This window comes from Fukomys damarensis, unplaced genomic scaffold (genome assembly GCF_012274545.1).
Source record: "Fukomys damarensis isolate Sample0158 unplaced genomic scaffold, DMR_v1.0_HiC HiC_scaffold_12, whole genome shotgun sequence".
In the NCBI taxonomy this organism is placed as follows: domain Eukaryota; kingdom Metazoa; phylum Chordata; class Mammalia; order Rodentia; family Bathyergidae; genus Fukomys; species Fukomys damarensis.
In genome coordinates this window covers 44,015,077-44,023,641 of record NW_022900924.1, presented here as the reverse complement: position 1 = coordinate 44,023,641, position 8,565 = coordinate 44,015,077, and positions in this window count along the sequence as shown.

Here is an 8,565-nt window from a genome sequence, read left to right as displayed (position 1 = left end):
ATAGTTAGAATTTTTTAAATATCTGTAAGAATGAAGAAACTAACACAACAACGCCTATGGTCCCATTTTCCAGAGTTGGCCACTATTAGCATTCTGTTGTATGCACCTTTGGTCACATTCCTTTAGCATCCATTTCACTCTCCCAAGAAGGAAAAGTGGAAACAAAAGAAGCAAAGTTACCCCAGAGTGAGTGTTAAGAAGTGCTGAGCAGGCTGGAGAGATGTCATCTAGGGGGAGGAAAAATGAGCCAAATGAAATTAATCAATGCATTCCATTGATGGCCTTTGAAATGGCAGAAATTCACCTTTGTCTTTAAAATGCTGTTTTTTCTGAGAGACTGATGATGCACTGAGCTGCTTACTGGGGGCAAACCGAAACTACTAAGTGAAAGAAAATCTTATTTTATTGTGGTTTGGCATTTACAAACATGAGAAGATAACATTATAAAGCCCTGGCATTATTTTGAGCTGCTTTCAGCACTTGTTTTAGAAATTCTCTCCACTATCCTGGAACACTCCGCTGATCCACCAAAATATTAATTGTTATTATCTTTGTATGCTAGAACTGAAAACAATTTTTTTTGTTTGCCTATCTGCATTTTTTAAAGCAATGAAAAAGAAAGAGACGCTCTTTCAAATACATTCTAAACCATACTCTAGGAGGTTTCAGCATTCTGTGCAATTTTTTTCATGATACATATAGAAGATTTGAAGAAAGGGAGATTATTGGCTGGCAGCCAGCAATTTGAAGTGTGAACCTTAGTGAGATTTCTCCTAGTTGGGATTATGGGCTGACTGTCCCACCCGGGATGCCAGCTGACCTCAAGTCACATGCCCACATCTTCACAATTAAACAATCACTGAAGAAGCTCCCAGGAGCACAAAATGCAGAATGCTTAAAAATAATAAACAAGTGAGGCTTCTGTGTTTTTTTGCTGGAGAACAAGGGCCTGTTCTTCTCGTTCCTACAGTGAAATAGTGAGGCGCTGTGGAAACAATAGAGCAGTTGGTAAATGATCTATGAAGCATTGCAGACTGTCATAGACTCCGCGACTCTGGGAGCTTCTTGCTTCACCTGTGACTCCTGAAAGTGAAGACCTGATGGCAAGCAGGTGGCCAGCGGCCCTCCAAATGCAGGCAGTGCCCGATAATACATTTCTTTCCTTTTTCAAAATCTAGTTTCTGCACTTGGCTTTTAAAATAGAGGAATTCCATAATGAGAAAATGTTTTATTTAGAGATTTTCTACATATGCTACTAAAACAAGTTTGGGCTTTTTTTCCCCGTGCAAGGTAACATTCTTATTCTGGGAGAGATTACAGTTGATTAAAAAAAAAAAAAGTTAGGAAGGCTTACAAAATTTCCATTTTGAGAGCAGAACATTTTCCTCCATCTTATTTAATCCTGAGCCTTTGGAGTACAGAATCACACAACAAAATGCCCAGTTTGATTCCTTGGAGTTAGACGTTCGCTTTGATTTAGTTGTTTTTAGTTCCCTCTGCTTCTTGGGGGACGAGATTGTGCCAGGGCTTGCAATTTGCACATCCAAGTGGCAGCGGTTGTTTCTGGCAACCACAGCACTAACGAGGCCTGAAATACCTTTGCAGAGCAGAGCCAGACATCCACATTTCCCTGAGGAACCTTTCCTGGATAGCTTGCCAGGGCACCGTGGGATGCAACCAAACACCACAGAAGAGAAGGAAGAATCAGGAGTGTATCTGTGGTTGTTGGGCAGTGAAGTGAGGAAGACAGGTCAGCCTGCTGGGCTCTACTCCACCAAATGCCCATTAGAAAGGCGATCCCTCCACCAGATGGATGCACGTGCAATTCTGGTGACAAGAAGGAAAGAAGAGGCAGTGTCCACGCTTTAGTTCATTTAGTTAGCCAGTCAGTCAACAAACCTTTATTGGGCATCTACAATGTGTTAGGCAATTATAGAAACAATTTTACAAAGAACAGAAAGTTACACATGACAGTTTTTCGTAATAGCCAGTGAATTTTCATCTGTTTGCTTCAAAGAAAACAAAATAGGCACAGTCCTTGGCTTCAAAAAGTTTATAACTTAGTAGGGGAATATATTAGCTTTCGTTATTGTGGTGAAATACCTGCGTGATGAAATACTTATGAAGAAGAGAGTATTTTATCTTTTTGGCTTCTGTTTTGTTCACAGTTTTAGAAATTGAAAGTCCAAGGTTGAGCAGTCCCATTGTTGGTTCAGTCTCGGATGAGGTCCTGCCGGCTCATGGTGGTGTGGAAGGAAGCATCACACTGCCAAAAAGAGAAGTTCGAAGAGGAAGAGGGAAGGGCCGAGGAGATAAAGCTATATTACAAAGCACAGCACAATACATGTCACCAAAATGGCTGAGTCCCTGACCAGGGAATACGCGGCTGTCCCGGAGTCCTACACTAGCACTTTCACAGTGGAGAGGGTCCAAACTGGAAGGAGTCCCATCCAGCTGAGTCTGAGCGAGATCTTCATGGTGGTGTTTGGACACGTGAGTGGGGAGCATAGAGTGGCTGTACTTTTGTGGCCTTCAAAATACGTAATTATCTCTTGGGTTTGGGCTCAGCATCTTTTTAGCATGTTGTATACAACAGCATTTTAGTTGCTTTATGATGTCTGTGCTTTGACATTTAGGAACATTTTTGGAGCCTAGAAGATTGCATCAAATTTGGCTGATAATGCATCAAATTTGGCCGATAATTCATATGGAACTAAATCTATTAACAATAGGTCTAAAGCCCACCTTTGAAACACTTTATAAAACACAATTTAGGGACCAATTTTTTTCCAAATTTTGGAGGGGTAACTTACAGTTCTCAGTGGTTTAGATCATTAACTTAGTCCTAAATTTTATAACTAATAAAATCTCATAAAAATTCTATCATGCTGCCTAGGAAAGGAGAATTTCTCAGGCTAAAAAGGGGTAAAAAAAAGTCTTTAGCAACACTTTTTATTTCATTTTTTTATTCTGGTAAATACGGTATGTGAAGATTTCTTGCCTCAGTAACAGATATGTTATTTTTCCCCTTGGTGATTCAATATCTATCAGCATCTCAAATTTCTCATCCTAGACGCCAGGTGCAATTGAACAGGAGTGCCAGTAGAAAAGATGTCAGAGTTTGAGATGAATGTGTACTGACATTAGAAAGTCCTTTGAAACTAGTTACTCACTAAATCCCCTGTGCTATAAATGTGTATGTCCACATGCACTGTTCTTTCTTCTAAAAGGAGAACTTAAAAAAATAATAGTTCATTGGGATTTCTGATTTGCCTGCTGGTTTGCAGTCCTGACTTTGCTTATAACTTGCAACAGTTGTCTTATGTTTGTGACTCTCATGTCCTGATTGTGTCTAAGAAGCTGGAGTCTTGTCTGAGGAAGGCTTCCACATTCACACAGCAAAAGAAATTAGGAAATTTGCCAAGTTCTGTGCTTGACATACCCTTCTTTTCCCAACTGACTGAAGCAAATAAAAATTATGCTTTGTAAGGACCTACAAGACTATCTTAACTCTTAGTTTTAAGTAAAAATTTGCCATGCTATTTTCAGATAATAATCTTGCACTTTGAAAGTGCCCAAATAAATGATCATCACCTGAAATCAAAAGTCACATAAAATGAATTTTGTTCCAGTAGGTCAGCACATTTCAATAAATCTCTAACACCCCTCTGAGATGAGGCAGAAATGAAGATGAGACACAAACTTAAGTCTACTGACAAATATAGAAAATGTTTTGCGTACATTTGGAATGAGCGTGTCCATGTTTTTCTGTTTCCATCTGGATCCTCTTCAGTGTGATTACTTATTTTTAGATTGGCATTTTAGAAGGAAGATGAAATGGCTTCGGGAAGTGATGTGAAAGTTTAAGAAGATGGATGAGAAAGTGTAAAAGTCAAGAGCTGTCATGATGGATAACATAGCCATGGCTTGTCCAGTGTCTTCCTGAGGGAAAACTAGATACCTGTATTTCTGCTAAATCTGTATCCTCAAACCTTAGAAACTCAAATAGCTAAGCCAGATTGTAAAGGTTGTAGGAGAAAATGTGGAACTTGAAGACACATAAGCATCAGGGAGGCAGTTAACTAAATAATGAAGTAGGAACAGGGGCCTAAAATGGGTTTCAACTTTTTAAAAAGCCTTGGACTCATGCAGGAGAGGGAGGTAATTTGGCCGCCTTAGTCATAGTGGACTCTGACAATCTACTGATGCTGAATTATATCATCTTTAAAGTCATGCTGAGGAAAGAGGCCCTAAGGATTTGTTTTTTAAAAATTTACTATTTACCTAACATTTTGAGGAGCCCAGGATATTTTAGACAGCTCCAGAGTCTTCTGTATGTCAAGCGAGTAACCACGGAAGTAGTCTAGTCTGACCGTGCCTTGAAGTCAGCCATCCAGGCAGACTCAACCCGACAAGGGGGCGGGGAGGACAGAAGAGGGCCATGAGAACTCCTGTACTGCTTAGATGGCCTGTGCTTGTGTTTGAGCCAGGCCTATCCTGTCCCTTCTTACTCCTGATCCCAGGTTGCCCTTGGGCTTCACACTTTGGTACTGGATTTGAAATTGTTCATCGTTGGCTGAACCTGGCTCCCTGTGAAGACTCCCGCTCACGTCCTCCTTTAAAATCTTCCCAACAGAGGTGTTTTCAGGGCCCTCATTCCCAGCCTGGCTCTACCCTACCCGGATGCAGCCTTAGCCAGGCACCTTTGCCCCAGGTGGCACGGGAGTCCACCAAGACCATTTTCATTTTCTAAGGATGCAGAAGTCCACACAGTGGCACTTTTCCTTCCTTGTCCACACTGCCCCCAACACGAAATCGGTCCTGTGCACTGATCTGTCACACAGCATTCCTGCAATGACACAAAACAGGCAACACTGTCCAACACCTACCAGGGCTCTTTTCTCTTTCTTTACTCTTCTGTTCTCCCTCCTTCTCTGTATCCCTTCTTTCCAAAAGCCTTTACTGGGCTTCTCCTATGAGCCAAGCCCTATGCTTGGTGCTAGGATAAAGATCCGATCCCTCCCCTCTATAAATTCACATTCTAGTGGCTTCTGCCTTGAAAAAATGAAACTAATCAAGCACTGCATATTCACAGACTTGTTCAACCTCTTTGGTGTTCTGCCTTTGTTCAACATAGTGAGAATATGAGTTAATTTGTTCTTTATCTCGTACTGGGTACTTAATTAAAGGCATTTAGGAGCTTTAGAGAAAAGGCAAATCTTAAAGAGCTGTAATTTAACCAGCCCAGTTTGAGATCTGCAACAGAGTTATTTTGTCCCTATTATGTTTGTTAACTTTAATTTTTTTTATTTTAAAATGAGTATAGATTCACAGGAAGGAAGCTGCAAAAAATTAATGCGCAGAGTCCTTTAAACCCAACTTCCCCCAAAGGTGACATTTTACATGACTGCAGTATGGTATTAAAACCAGGAAACTGACATCAGTGCAATACTGTTAAGTAGACTACAACCCCTATTCAGTTTTCACCATAAGCTACGTGTACTAATTTGCGTGTATGTATATGTATGTAGTAATGAGCAATCTGACCCCATACATAGACTGTGTGACCTCCACAACAACCAGGGTAGAGAACCACTCCTTACCACAAAGGAATATACTGTACTACCTTTCTGGAGCCATACATCCCTAACTTGTCCCTATCCCCTGACAGCCATTAATCTACCCTTCATCTCCATCATTTTATCATTTGAAGATGTTATGTAAGTTTCATATAATATGCAATCTTTTGAGATTGCCTTTTATCACTATCTAAAACACCCTTATGGTCCTTCCAAATAGGATGTATCAATAGTTCACTCCTTTTTATTGCTGTATAGGATATCATTGCAGGGATGTACCAGAGTTTGTTTAACCATTTACCCATTGAAGGATATTTGTGTTCTAACTTTTTTCTAATATAAATAAAGCTACTGTGATCACTCAGGTTCATTTTTTGTAAGTTTTCCTTTCTCTAAGATAAATGCCTTCCTTAAGAGTAAAACAGCTGGTTATAGTAAGAGCATATTTGGTTTTATAAGAAACAGCCTATTTGATAGCTTTTTTAAAAAACAGCTTTTTTGAGGTGCAATTAAATAAAATAAATTAATATATTTACATTGTATAATTTAATAAACTTTAACAAAAACATATAGCCTGAAACCATCAGTGCAATAAAGATAAATGCATCATTTACTTCCCAAAAGTTACCCATAGCCTTTTTCAATCCTTTGCATGCTCCACAACCCATCCCAAGACAACTACTGGTCTCTCTGTCACTATAGATTGGTTTGTAGAATGCATAATTTAATATAAATGAGATCATGCTGGGGGGCTTCCTTTCTCATTCAGCATCGTTCTGGTAGTATTCATCCATGTTGCCATGTACATCTAACATTAATCCCTTTTTATTGGAAGTAGTATTCTATTAGATTAATGTACAATTTGAGTTTCTCTTATCCAAACACTTTGGACCAAAGCCTCTCCGATACCTTCATGAAGAAACCTAAGTCTAAACATGAAATTCATTTTTATGTTTCCCATGTACTTTATACATGTCACATGAAAGTAATTTTATACTACTTTTAGCCCCTTGTATTGTGTCTATGACACCTCACATGAAGCAAGGTACAGAGTTTTCTACTTGTGACATAATGTCAACATGCAAAAAGGTTTGAATTTTGCAGTATTTGAAACTCTGGACTTTTAAATTACGGATGCTCAATACATATTACAATTTGTTTACCCATTTATCTGTTAAGGAACATTTTGGATTATTTACGGTTTGGAGCTGTTGCAAACAAAGCCGCTATGAATGAGTCTGATGGGTGTCCTCCAGAATGGGTTGACTCTGGACCTGAGATAAGGAGGGAGAAAAGGAGAACAAGTAAACAGAGGAGAAGCCCTGGTTTCTGCCACAGAGAGTTCCAGAATGAGAAGATTCTGCCAGAAGAGAAGCAACAGCAATCATACCTTTCATACATATGGCACTTAGAAGTTTACAAATCGTCACTATCTTCTGTGACTACACAGCATCGTGCCCTGGCAACTGGGACAGGTAATACAGTTCACATAGGAGATGACTGATGCTCAGAAGTGACTTGCCCAGAATCATACAGGCCCAGAACTTTAAAGATGTTATTAATCCTTCTTATTGACCTACAACCTCTTCCACTTGGTTGTTTATGTTAAAAAAAAAAAAAGTTCAGGTTGGGCATCTCAAGAAATTGGATATACTTATAATCCTGATTGAATACAAGAGTTATTTAACCTACCCAAATTCTTTTGTTAAATTGTTTGGGAAGACTAAAGAATATGTGCTGCCACTCTTGATTTGTTAGTTTCTCCCAGAGTATAAAAGCCATTGTGCTGTGAATTGGGAGGATTCATCAGTCTTTTTTTCTACACTGACATTTATAAGCAAGGAGGTGCTGGTACACCACTACTTTGGGAACCAAATGGAACTTTGTGGAGTTGAAATATATAGCACCTAAAATGAAATGATTATGATTTCATGGGATTGGTAGCAGATAAGACATTTCAAAATAAAAAGTCAAGGAGCTTTTTTTTTCCAGCTTTAATTGAGTTTATTGGTACATTTCAGGGATACAGTACAGTTACATTCATTGTTGAGATCCTGTACCTCCACATGACAAGTCTTGATTCTCATTTTTTTCCCCTTACCCCTGCCCTCCCTTCACCCCCTCCTCCCCTCCCCATCTACAAACACTTTATTTCCATCTTTTCATTATCTCACATTTTTTTCTTTTCCCTTATTACCCTTCCCCTACCCATCCCACCTTCCCTATATCTTTAGCTTCAAGGAGCTTTTTTTAAAAAAACAGCAATGCAAATGTTCCAGAAAGAGTGAGAAAATAAAGTCTTAGTGATTTGTCAGACACCATCCAGCTGTTTAACTGTAATTAGTGTCCCAGAAGGGAAAGCAGGAAACTTAGTGAAGAAATAATTGCCAAATACCTTCCAAATTTGCTGGAACCTATAAACCCAGAGATCTGAAAGCTCAATAAACCACAAGACAGACTAAATATGCAGCAAACTCTATCAGAGACTAAATCCTAATGAATTTGGTGAAACCCAGTGAAAAAGAGAAAATCTTAAAAGGAGAAGGGACAGAAGAAGAGTATACACAGAGGAACAAAGAGATATTGTTGATTTCTCTTCAGAAACAATGCAAACAGAAAGTCAATTGAAAGGCACCTTTAAATTGCTGAAAGTAAATGACAATTGACCAACCTAGGTTACTATGCCCTATGAAAATATCCCTTAAAAATTAAATACATTTTCAGATAAACAAAGCAGAGAATTAGCAGCAAATCTGCAATGCACTGAGTGTTAAAGGAATTTCTTAGGTTGGAAGAAAATGAACCAGTGAGAAACTCAGCGAGAAACTCACCTTTGCATACACACACACACACACACACACACACACACACACTTAAATATCCTGACAGTTATATTAAATGTACAAGGTCTTATCCTGATTAAAAGGCAAAAATTATCATAATGGGTTAAGAAAACAATATGTAAATACTTTCCCTTTTTTAAAAA